We start from the raw sequence: 13567 nt of genomic DNA, 5'->3' as shown, positions 1-13567 counted from the left end.
TTTCTTTTTTAGATTCCATATATATGTGTTAGCATACAGTATTTGTTTTTCTCTTTCTGACTTACTTCACTCTGTATGACAGCCTCTAGGTCCATCCGCCTCACTACAAATAACTCAGTTTTGTATCTTTTTGTGGCTGAGTAATATTCCAATGTATATATGTGCCACATCTTCTTTATCCATTCATCTGTCGATGGACACTTAGGTTGTTTCCATGTCCTGGCTATTGTAAATAGAGCTGCAATGGACATTGTGGTACATTACTCTTTTTTTTTTTTTTTAATTTTTATTTATTTATTTATTTATTTATTTTTGGCTGTGTTGGGTCTTCGTTTCTGTGCGAGGGCTTTCTCCAGTTGCGGCAAGCGGGGTCACCCTTCATCACAGTGCGCAGGCCTCTCACTGTCGCCGCCTCTCCCATTGCGTGACTTTTTGAATTATGGTTTTCTCAGGGTATATATGCCCAGTAGTGGGATTGCTGGGTGGTATGGTAGTTCTATTTTCAGTTTTTTGTTTGTTTGTTTGTTTTGCGGTATGCGGGCCTCTCACTGTTGTGGCCTCTCCCGTTGCGGAGCACAGGCTCAGCGGCCATGGCTCATGGGCCCAGCTGCACCGCAGCATGTGGGATCTTCCCGGACCGGGGCACTAACCCATGTACCCTGCATCGGCAGGCGGACTCTCAACCACTGCGCCACCAGGGAAGCCCCTATTTTCAGTTTTTTTTAAGAACCTCCATACTGTTCTCCAGAGTAACTGTATCAATTTACATTCCCACCAACAGTGCAAGAGGGTTCCCTTTTCTCCACACCCTCTCCAGCATTTATTGTTTATAGATTTTTTGATGATGGCCATTCTGACTGGTATGAGGTGATAAATCATTGTAGTTTTGATTTCCATTTCTCTAATGATTAGTGATGGTGAGCATCCTTTCATGTGTTTGTTGGCAATCTGTATATCTTCTTTGGAGAAATGTCTATTTAGGTCTTCTGCCCACTTTTGGATTGGGTTGTTTGTTTTTTTGATATTCAGCTACATGAGCTGCTTGTAAATTTTGGATATTACTCCTTTGTCAGTTGCTTCATTTGCAAATATTTTCTTCCATTCTGAGGGTTGTCTTCTCGTCTTGTTTATGGTTGTGCTGTGCAAAAGTTTCATTAGGTCCCATTTGTTTATTTTTGTTTTTATTTCCCTTTCTCTAGGAGGTGGGTCAAAAGGATCTTGCTGTGATTTATGTCATAATGTTCTGCCTACGTTTTCCTCTAAGGGACTCCAGCTTTTAAGTGAATTAACATTTCCCAACGGCTCTTGCTCTGCATCCTAGAAGGTAACAACAACCCACAGAGATTTGTATTTATTGCCGTCCAACTTCTACATCTCTCCCCTACATCTCATCATTTCACCAAACATTTTTTTTAAATCTTTATTGGAGTATAATTGCTTTCCATTGTTTTGTTAGTTTCTTCACCAAACATTTTAAAGCAGGAAGAACAGCTTGGATATTTGCAAATGCCTTGGCAGATTTGGCAAAGCACTCCAGTAAGCATCTGGTAATGTCTGCAGAGAGGATTCTGTGGATCTAGTGCTGTGCAATCTGAGTCTGCTGAAACAGGCCTCTCTCTATAAAAGATTCCAAATGATAATAAGGAAAAAGGAGATTCAGCAAAGGAGATTGATAATTGGCTGTAAAGACATCATTGATGGAGGAAAGGAGGAGGCAGAGGAATAGAAGAATGGCAGAGTGTCTTCTGAAAGATAGTCTTCCTTATCAACTTCTTAATTTTAAAAATGATATGACCACTCAAAACATTTGACAAAGAGAAAAAAAAAGAGTCATCCATAATTGCAAAGCTTAACAAAATCTTCTTGCTGAATTACAATTTTTAGGATTTCACCCTACAGATCTGCTTTTCCACTTAGTCACTATCATTGGGGACAAATATTACACCAGGTCTTACTGTCATTTCTTTGTCTTCCTATGCATGATCTTAATTTTTCCTGACTCACTCTCTTCTAAAACTTTCTCTCTTGGCCATTTTCTTCAGACATGGTATGCACCTTTGCTACACACTTGTTTCATGGCTTAGGCATCCTCTGAATCAAAGTTACTGAATGCAAAGGGCTCACAAAAAACTGCAAAACGTGCTGTTGCCACTCTTTTTAGAGGGCCCTTTTGTCTTTTTCTTCTGCCTTTTCCTGCCTCTATAACTTTCCACTCTGCACAAACCATGACTGATTACTCCTGGAAGAGGAAAATAGCTTTTTCTCCCTGGTAGAAGGCAGAGCTATTTTTATTCTTTTAGTGTGAAAGCCATGTGTTTTCTCATTGACTTTCATTTGTGTCTTCGAAAAGACTCCCCCTCCCTTTGCAGAAATTCAAACCAGTGCTCTAAATCACCCTTTCTGTTTCCTCTTTCAAATACCTTACAGTAATTGTACAGCAAACCAAGAGAACTGTCTACTCCTAAGGTTATAGTTACACTTGTTAGAGACCTTGACATTGTAGAGTCAAATACTTCTTACCAATACATACAGGTTAAACATGTAATATGGACAAATTTTAAGGAAGTAAGGATTCAACCTTTGGGACCTTCATGTGATACTTTGTTTGAGTCACAATGAATCAAAAGTAATCATGCACACTGAGATGTACATATAAATCACAACCCTGTTGCACAAAACATCACTTTTCTTTCTTTAATAAAATTACATCTGACTCTAAGCTCCAGTCATTAGAATGATAAGATCCTTGAGATCAGTTGTTACTGTTTTTGGGGATTTTTTGGCGGGGGTGGGTGTGGTCTTTTCCCACACAAACACGAACTTAGAAGAACCTGTGGGAAACCTAAAAAATGAGGGAAGAGTCTGACTCTTATAGGTCATTGTGGCCACTATACTAATTTCCTACTGCCATTATAACAAAGTACCAAAAACTTAGTGGCTTAACACAAATTTATTATATTACAGTTCTGGAGATCAGAAGTCCGTAATGGGTCTCACAGGGACAAAATCAAGGTGTTGTCAGGGCTGCATAGCTTTAGGAGGCTATAGCAAAGTACCTATTTCCTTGCCTTTTGCACCTCCTAGAGGCTGCCCACATTCCTTGGCTCATGGCCTGCTTCTACCTTCAAAGTCAGCAATTACATCACTTGGACTTTTGCTTCTGTCCTCACATCTCCTCCTCTGCCTTTTCTCCCTTCCTTTTTCCCTGTTAGGAACTTTTGCGATCACATTGGGCCCACCCAAATAAATCCAAAACAATCTTCCCATCTCAAGATCCTTAACCAATCACATCTGTGAAGTCCCTTTTTCTATATAAGGTAACAGTCACAGATTTCTGGAACTGGAATGTAGGCATCTTTGAGAAATTATTTTTCTGCCTACGAAAGCCACCATTCTCACCTCTGTCATGATGCCACTGTCAACACTTACTGTCTCCTGCCTACCAGACACCACTGTCCTGGGTGCCCAAAGAAGCCCTTTCACCATGGTTCTCTCTACTGAAAACAGTCTCAGCCACAGACCCTGCCACTGTCTTCAGTGGCCCACCTTGGTGTCTAGAACCATCCTCCAGCCACTGAACCAGTGAAGCCCTGTATCACACAGGATGTAGATCTCTACCATTCATGGTAATCCCCCAAACTTCAGTCTCAGCAAAGCTAACTGCCTCTGTGTTGTGCAGAGCTGTCCTCCTTCTCCACAACACCCATCACCTTCCTTCTCAAAGGTTCTTCACATCCCCCACAATCGTGGGTGTGGGATTGTCCTCAGATGCCTGACAACTTCTGATTTTGACAGCAAAACAGAAAAGTTTTTAATAAATCCCTAAGACAAGGGGCATAAACTCAGACCCACTGAAGGTTATTGTTCTTCTTGAGAGGGGTTTAAAAAAAATAATTCCCTTTGCTTTAAATTTAGTACAGAAATGAGAAAAAAAAAGACATGTATATTTTAATAAAATTTCTTGTCTCATCTGTAAGAAAGGGAAATTCCTAAGATAAAAGTGAACAAAGGCAAAGTATTAGAAATAGGTGTCATTAAGCAACAATATCATATAAAACAGATTTAGCAGAATTTGATTCAGTCCCATTTCTGGGAAAATACAAAGAACCCCATTATAACACTGATATGAGAGACAGGCAGAGTCAATCCACAATATAAGAGAGTTTTTCCTTTTATATTTAATTGCAATTCCAGAGTCAAACCTTGACCAATAGTATTTTTTAATCTATAGGATTTTTTTTTACATTGGTATTCTACTCCTGTTGAAAATACTACAAAAGAGAGCAAGAACAAAAAAGTTGGACAAAGGAAGGGAAGCGAACAATTGAACAGAAAAAAAACTACTTTGTAAACAAGTCTCAGAAAACACAACAATGAACTCACCACATCTTTGGAACTGCACTGTTTCTCTTAGGAATGTAAAAACTAAAATATGTATCAAAAGGGCTGATGGAGCCAGAGAGAGAGAGGAATAAAAGGTTTAACTCTTGGCTATCCAAATGTTCCAGTTCCATTATAGCAGCTTTATTTGTACTAGTTAAAAACTGGAAATAACCCATACATCTGTCAACAACAGAAAAATAAGAGGAGACAGGATAAAGATGGCAGAGTAGGAAGACCCTGAGCTCATCTCCCCACACACACACACCAAAACTGCAACTATATATAGAGCAACTCTTACGGAGAACAACCTGAAGACTAGCAGAACAGCTTTTTTACAACAAGGCTATAAAGAAAGAACCGCACAGAGTCTGGTATGAGGGAAGAAGAAGTGATTTAGTTGGGACCCACATACTAGCAGGTGACCCAGAAGACTAGGGGGATATTCTTCCTGGGGAGTGAGTGATTCAAGCCACATTTTAGGCAGCCCAGGCTTGGGGTCTGACCCCAGGAAGATGAACAATCTTAGCAGGTTTTAAAACCAGTGGGACTTGGCCAAGGGCTGTAAGAAACCGAGACTCCACCCTTGAATAGTGCACACACAGACTAACTTGCTGCCAGTCCCAGCACACAGGCAGCAGAATGAAAACTGCCTGGTGCTGTGGCCAGCCTGCCAGGACCACCCCAGCATGACTTCACCATTGCCAGTGAGCACACTCATGAACCAGGAAAGGAACAGAGTGAGCTGAGAAGTTTGGCTCCAAGCCCTCAGGCCCTGGCCATGCCCCCAGTCAAGGTGGAGACAACCATCACACTGGGTAGAAGCCCAACGCCCTCAAGGATCCTGCTTCAGCCCTTTGGGCCAAAGACCTGCCTCCAGTTGGGCAGCAATTGCCATTGAGACTAGAAGAAGACCCAGCTCATAACTGGCTCTGGCTCTAGCCCCTCTGACTCCAGCCTTACCTCCCACAAAGGCAGAGACTGTAAGTGCACCTAGAGGAAGACACAGAATGTTCTCACTTCAGATCAAGCTCTTCCATCAAAGCCACTGGGCACATGCAGACTGCACAGGGATACTCCCACACAAGAAAATACCTTCAAGACTGGGATAGATAATTGTTTCACCTGATTTCATAGAGACAAAGAGAGAAAGTTAACAAAATGATAAAAAAAAGAAGACTATACTTCAAATAAAAGAACAAGATAAAGCACAAAGGGGGGGAAAAAAACCCTAAAGAAACAGAGGTAAATAATCTACTTGATAAAAAGCTCAAAGCAATAGTAATACGAATGCTAACTGAACTTGAAAAAAGAATAGACTAACACAGTGAAAACGTCAACAAAGAACTAGAAAATATAAATATGAACCAGTTATAGCTGAAGAATACAATAACTAAAATGAAAAAAGCCAGAAGGAATTAACAGCAGATTATGTGATATGGAAGAGTACATAAGTGACCTGGAAGACAAAATAGTGGAAATCACCCAATCAGAACAGCAAAAAGAAAAAAGAATTTTTTTAATGAGGATAGTTTGAGGGATCCCTAGGTCAACATCAAGCATACTAACTATTGTATTATAAGAGTTCCAGAAGAAGAAGAGAGAGAGAAGGGAGTAAAAAATGTATTTGATGGGGTTTTGCTGGCAGCGCAGTGGTTGAGAGTCTGCCTGCCGATGCAGGGGACACGGGTTCATGCCCTGGTCTGGGAAGACCCCATATGCCGCGGAGCGGCTAGGCCCGTGAGCCATGGCCACTGAGCCTGTGCGTCCGGAGCCTGTGGTCTGCAATGGGAGAGGCCACAACAGTGAGAGGCCCGCATACCGCAAAAAAAAAAAAAAAAAAAAAAATGTATTTGATGAAATTATGGCTGAAAACTTCCCTAACCTGAAGAAGAAAACAGATGTCCAGATACAGGAAGCACAGAGAGTCCCAAACAAGATAAACCCAAAGAGACCCATACCAAGACATATCATAATTAAAATGGCAAGAGTTAAAGAGAGAATTTTAGATGCAGCAAGAGAAAAACAAAGAGCTACATACAAGGGAACACCCATAAGACTATCAGCTGATTTTTCAGCAGAATCTGATTCTCCCCAGCAAGGTTACCATTCCGAATTAAAGAAGAGAGAAAGAGTTTCTCAGAAAAGAAAAAAACCAAAAAGTTCATCACTACTAAACTGTCCTTACAAGAAATGTTAAAAGGTCTTCTTTAAATGAAAGAAAAAAAAAAAGCTATAACAAGAAATAAGAAAATAGAGGAAGGGGAAAATCCCACTGGTAAAAACATGTAGATCAACAAATTTTAAAAGCTAGTACAAAGATTAAAATACAAAAATTATGAAGTCAACTCTAACTACAATAAATAGTTAAGCAATAGGCATGAAGATGTAAAATATGACATCAGAAATATAAAATGTGGTGGGGGGAGTAAAAGTAAAAGATGTAGATCTATTGAACTTAAATGACTCTAAGTTTAAAATAAGTATATATAGTTATAGGTCAACATACATGAGCTTCATGGTAACCACAAATCAAAAACCTACAATGGACACACAAAAAGTAGAGAGAAAGGAACTCAAACATAACACTAAAGAAAACCATCAAATCACAAGGGAAGAGAATAAAAGAAGAAAAGAACAGAGAAGAACTACAGAAACAATATACACTACCAAACGTAAAATAGATAGCTAATGGGAAGTAGCCACATAGCACAGTGAGTGCTTTGTCTGATATGAGTATTGCTTTCTTTTTGTGTCCATTTGCATGGAATATCTTTTTCCATACCTTCACTTTCAGTCTCTGTGTGTCTCTAGATCTGAAGTAGTCTCTTGTAGGCAGTATACATATATATATTTTTTCTTTATCCAGACACCCTATGCCTTTTGATTGGATTGATTACTCCATTTACATTTAAAGAGATTATTTATAGTTATGTACTTATTGCCATTTTGTTACTTGTTTTCTGATTGTTTTTTTTAAACATCTTTATTGGCGTATAATTGCTTTACAATGGTGTGTTAGTTTCTGCTTTATAACAAAGTGAATCAGTTATACCTATACATATATCTCCATATCTCTTCCCTCTTGCATCTCCCTCCTTCCCACCCTCCCTATCCCACCCCTCTAGGTGGTCACAAAGCACTGAGCTGATCTCCGTGTGCTATGCGGCTGCTTCCCACTAGCTATCTATTTTACATTTGGTAGTGTATATATGTCCATGCCACTCTCTCACTTTGTCCCAGCTTATCCTTACCCATCCCCGTGTACTCAAGTCCATTCTCTAGTATGTCTGCGTCTTTATTCCCGTCTTGCCCCTAGGTTTTTCATGACCATTTTTGTTTGTTTTTTTTAGATTCCATATATATGTGTTACAAAAAATTTCACAATTTGTGTGGAAACACAAAAGACCCTGAATAGCCAAAGAAATCTTGAGAAAGAAAAACGGAGCTGGAGGAACCAGGCTCCATGGGAATTTGACAGAAGTGGTGTTAAAAGTGAGCTCTTGATTGTATAGTTCACTTATTTGATTCTGAACAGAATATGTAACACAATTTTGTTTATTTCTAACTTAATTCAGTATTTTTTTATTGAAGTATAGTTGATTCACAATGCTGTGTTAGTTTCAGGTATACAGCAATGTGAATATATGTGTATATATATATATATATATTCTTTTTCAGATTTATATATATATATATATATATATATATATATATTCTTTTTCAGATTCTTTTCCCTTATAGGCTATTCAAAGTATTGAGTATTTCCCTGTGCTGTACAGTAGGTCCTCATTATTTATCTATTTTATATATAGTAGTGTATATATGTTAATCCCAAACTCCTAATTTATCCTTTCCCCCCCTTTCCCCTTTAGTAACCATAAGTTTTCTATGTCTGTGGGTTTATTTCTGTTTCTTAAATAACTCAATTTGTATCATTTTTTTTAGATTCCATATATAAGCGATATCATATGAAATGATAATCCAGTAGTTTTAACTTCCAAAAGATTTTTTCCAGTTGGTCATCTCTTGCCTTCCAATTTGCACATGAACCTAGTCATTGAAAAATGAATTATTTCTGCTTGTTCATCATAAAATATTCCAATTTATGAAATTACATGAAACTATAGTAGTTTGTTCCTGTCTTTTTGCTAGTCTACCTGAGATTGATTACTCTTCCATATAAACTATGGAATAATTCCCTCAAATTCTAATTAATCCAGCTGGTATTATTGAATTATTGAATTCAATACATAGATTAATTTGGGAAGCATGAGCTCCTTCCCTATATTGACTTTTCCAATCCATTAATATGGCACATCTTTTATTTTGTCTTCCTCCAGGAATCCTGTCCATTTTTTATTTAGTTTAATCTTATTTTATATTTTTATTCTTGTGGGTATCTATCTGTTCCCTTTTACCTTAGGAATGTGTCCTAAGATAAAGACAAACACACCCAGACCTTCATAAAGCAGCAACTTGGAACATTTACATAGGGTGGCCATTCATCCTGATTTGTCTGAGACTGTCCCAGGGTAATAATTAAGAGTGCTCCCTTTCACTCTTGGAAGTGTCCTGATTTGGACAGCAAATTATATGGTCATCCTTAGGCTTTTGCCAAGAAGGACTTCTAAATCCATATTTCATTTTTATAGCTATAGTTAAAAGTGGGATATCAATTTTCAACTGTGTTTGAATAGCAGGTTAATCAATCCAGATGTGTAGTGTGGCTACAGACTAAGGATTTATTGCTCTAGTTTAAAAACTATATAAGAAGATATAGGCCACTGAAAGAGGACAAAAGCACTAGAAATTACTGCAGTCGGAACAAAGAATTACTAGGAAAAAATGAGTAAATGAAAAAGAAACAAGAGAACTAGGAAGCAAGTTATAAGCCAGATATGACTTTAACAAGCCTCATATATGCTTATTTTATCTGTTAGTCCTAAATCTGTTAGCCCTAAATCTCGTTCTTTTCTATTAACACATGACTCCCAGATCCCAGCAAAATATCACTCACGCAGGTATTTTGGGGAATCCCACATGGTGTCTCATCTGAGCTCACAATCAGTCCTATTTGCCTTGATCTGCTCCAGGACAAACGCCTGCTCTGGGCTACTTGGAGATAGTTTCCCTGCCACTATCAGCCATGTGGTACCCACTTGACAACAGTCATATTCCTCACAAAAGCACTATCTCCCAATAAGGTTGCAAACACCAACTCCCCAAAGTGTTGCTGTACCCTCCAGATTCCTCAATGTGCCCAAGATACATTTTGAGGTAAAAAATGTGAGAAAAATATTACTTTTAATATACTTCTTTTGACAAATATTCATTGTGGTAGCACTGTGCTGATCACTAGGGCTAAGATGGTGTGCAAAAATGGGCATGGTAACTTTACAAAGAGCTTACAGTTTAGTGAGAAGAATCTCTAACACTTACTGATGTTTATAGTGTGAAAGGAACTATGCTAAATATTTTATTTGTGGTTTCTCTTTTATTATCACACAACTAGGAGGTAGGCATTTTTATTATCACCATTTTGTAGGATATTGCAGTAGGCTGACTAATGGCTACCCAACTTTTCAGGTCCTAATTTCTGGAACCTGTAATTGATATTTTATAAAGGAAAACAGACTTCGCAGATTTGATTAAGTCAAGGATCTTGCTGTGGGGAGATTATCCTAGATTTTCTAGGTGGGGCCTAAATCCAATCATAAGTGTCTTTTATAAGTGAGAGGTAGAGGGAGATTTCATACACCAGAGAGAGAAAGAGAAGGGGTTGGGAGGGGGCGGGGAGAGAAAGGGATGTAAAAAGAGGCAGAGCTTGGAATGATGCAGCCATGAGCCAAGGAACTCTGAAAAATGCCACCAACCACCAGAATCTAAAACAGGCAAAGGACAAATTCTCCCCCAGAGTCTCCTAAAGGGAGCATGCCCCTACTGACATCTTGATTTCGGAATTCTGGCCTCTAGAACTGAGATAATAAATTTCTGTTGCTTACTGAGTTTGTGGTAATTTGCCATGGCAGCTACAGAAAACTAATAGAGATGGGAAACTGAGGCTTAGGGAAGTAATTTGTCTAAGGTCACGAAGCTACACATTTGGAGAACAAGGGTTTAAAGTCAAGGAAATGTCTCCAGGGCTCTTTCTTAGCTACTAGGCTAAGGCACTCTGCCAACATACCTTCTGGGCACCATGTCCGCGATGTCTGCGTCCCAGAATCTTAAAGAATGTTTCTTAAAAATAGCCTATTCTGGCAGCCCTTTTCTTTATATAGTTCTGGTAGAAATTCTGGTGGCTGGGTTGATAGATAGGGACAAATCCCTTCAATACTCTCCATGCTTCTTCTCTTCCACTACCTCTGTGCCCTTCTGCTTCTGTCTTCTCTCCTTCCACCAAAAGAAAATTCTCATGAAAACAGACTTGTAAATCAACATCTAGTGGGCCCAGCAACAGTTCCACAATTAGAAGAATGAGTTCAAATAATAATGCCCTAACTTTACATTATCTGTCAAAAAATAACTCTAAGATAATCAATAAACCTCCTAGATAGATAGATAGATAAATATCAGCTAAAAAAGGAAAATGGAAGACAAGTAATAGGAATATTCTCAAGGTAAACTAAGTTAATCTCTGGATTCATTCCTTAATATTATATTTTACATGTTTATATATATCCACTATATGCAAGATCTTGCTTGTGATGCAATTATTCTGGTACTTCCATCTACACTTTCCAACTTATTAGTGAACTGACCATTTCTTCAAAGAACATCACTGAAATATGCCTCATGCAGAAACATTTCTAGGGAAACTTTGCACAACTGAGAATCACTTTTTTTGTTGTTGTTAACAGAACTGATATGAGGTGTCTCCAGAGGAAGAGATTCAATTCTGTGAAACATTAGGAAAACAAGAAATAGTTCTATGTTTCAGAATATGAAGCAAAGGGGTTCATTTTACTTCATCTTGGGCTTTGAGCTCAATAGACCTGTCTGATTGCCTCTGAATGCAATGTTGCAGCACATAGAGATACTTTTTTCTTTCATACATCATTTATAACTTCTACAGAAATTCTATAAAACTAATACACATTATTCTTCCAAACCAAATAAGCAATATCCTAATTTTGTTATTCTACTGGTTGCTGGGACTTCTGTCCAAGCATAAATAGCTTATGTTTCTATAAATAATACTGGAAAGTTTTCAAAACACTATCAGCCAGTTTTATGTTGACCTGGACTCTCCTCGGACTGTTTCTATATTTTCTTTCTCCTTCCACCTTCTAAATACAGACGTTTCCTCAGGTTTAATCCATGATTCCTTCCTTTTTGTATGTACACAAATGCTTTTCTTGTAACCATGATGACATCCCTTGCTTCAAATATCAGTTGTACTCAAAATTCTCTCCTACACCTGATTTTTTAAAAACTTTAAATAAATAGAAATTACTCAAGATATCTTTAACATGATACTAGCATCACACTTAATAGGAAACAACAGTGGTGTTTCCCCATTAAAGTCAAAAATAAGGTAAAGACAGTAAATAATTCTACAGTTATGTTTACATTGTTCTGGAGGAACTAGCCAATACAATTAGGCAAGATGAAGAAATGACAAGTATAAAAATTTTAAAGGAGGAGGTAAAATTATCTCTCCTTCAGGTGACATGAATTAGCAGGGTCACCATGTTTCACAACCCCAGGGACCATCCTTCCCATTGTATTCTAGTTGTGGTGTATTCTGGGTGGTGAACTGGCATGACTGTACACCTGGAAAACCAATAGATTTTACTGAAAAATTATTATAAACAATAAGAGAATTTACTAAGGTGATTGGGAAAAAATAACATATAGAAAGCAACAGCTTTCACGTATGAAACAATATTACTTAGGATATGTAATACTAGGAAAGACTCAATTTACAATAGCAATTTAAAAATATTAAATACCTAAGAATAAACCCAGTATTAAAGGACAATATGAGACTTCTGGTTTCCATTCCAGCATGTAAGGAGCTTGGAAGTTGTCACTCTGCCGTAACAAATAAAAAGTGAACAACTAAAAAATTAACAACTCTTCTCAAATCTGTCATAGAAGTGCCATCACAGAGAAAACCATTCTTCCAAAGATTGGAGAGACAAATAGGAGGTTACAGAGAATCACAACTTACCAGAGCAGAAACCTCCCTAGGAAACAGCACCAACATAGGAAAACTTAAACTATAACTCCAAAATTGCTGGATGCTCAGTGTGGAAAAAGTCTGAGAGTTAAAAACTTGAGGGGACCCAGTCATTTGGGAGCCCTCATACTGTTGTGGGTTTTACCTCCAAAAGCCTTAACAAGTTCTCACAGTGAAAATCAGAGAAAATATGCCCTCAGAACTTCCAGCCAGGGGAGGGGGATAGCAACCATTTTGAAATATACCAAAGCATTCTGTTCTTCATAGAAAAATCTGGCTTCAAGAGAAACTTTTTTACTAGTTTTATGAAAGCCTAACTGATCTGGGAGAAGAGCAATACCCAACTCTAACCTATTCTAGCCATCCTGTTCACCTAAGGTAGAGGGGAAGGAGGGGAGAGGAATCTGAGAAGCACCAGTGAAGTTCACAGTCCAGGGACACAAGTTCACTAAAAGACTGAGACCTAATCATAAGACCATAGAATGCTTCCCTACCCCCCATACCTTACCACCACACCACTAAGGGCATATTTAAAGCAATTCCTTTTACCCAGTAAATTATTTCTGACTTTCAACCAAAAATTATAAGGCAAACTATAAGGTAAAAAACACAGTTTGAAAACACAGAGAAAGCACAGACTAAGGTATGGCATGAATGTTGTAATTACCAGATTCAGAATTCAAAACAACTATGATTAATATGCTAAGGGATGTAATGGAAAACATAGACAATATAGAAGAACAGATGGGTAATGTAGCAGGAGAGATGGAAATTCTAAGAAAGAATCAAATAGAAATGCTAGATATAAAAAAACTGTAATGGAAATGAGGTATACTTTTGAGGGGCATATTAGCAGATGAGACATGGCAGAGGAAAAATATCTCTGACATTGAGAATATGTCAATAGAAACTTGCAAAACTGAAAAGCAAAGAGGAAAAAGATGGAAAAAAACAGCAGAGAATATTCAAGAACTGTGTGACAACTACAAGAAGTATAATATA

The sequence above is a fragment of the Physeter macrocephalus genome, chromosome 8 (assembly GCF_002837175.3).
Source record: "Physeter macrocephalus isolate SW-GA chromosome 8, ASM283717v5, whole genome shotgun sequence".
Taxonomy (NCBI): Eukaryota; Metazoa; Chordata; class Mammalia; order Artiodactyla; family Physeteridae; genus Physeter; species Physeter macrocephalus.
The sequence above is the reverse complement of the archived record's forward strand: the minus strand, read 5'-3'. Positions refer to the sequence as shown.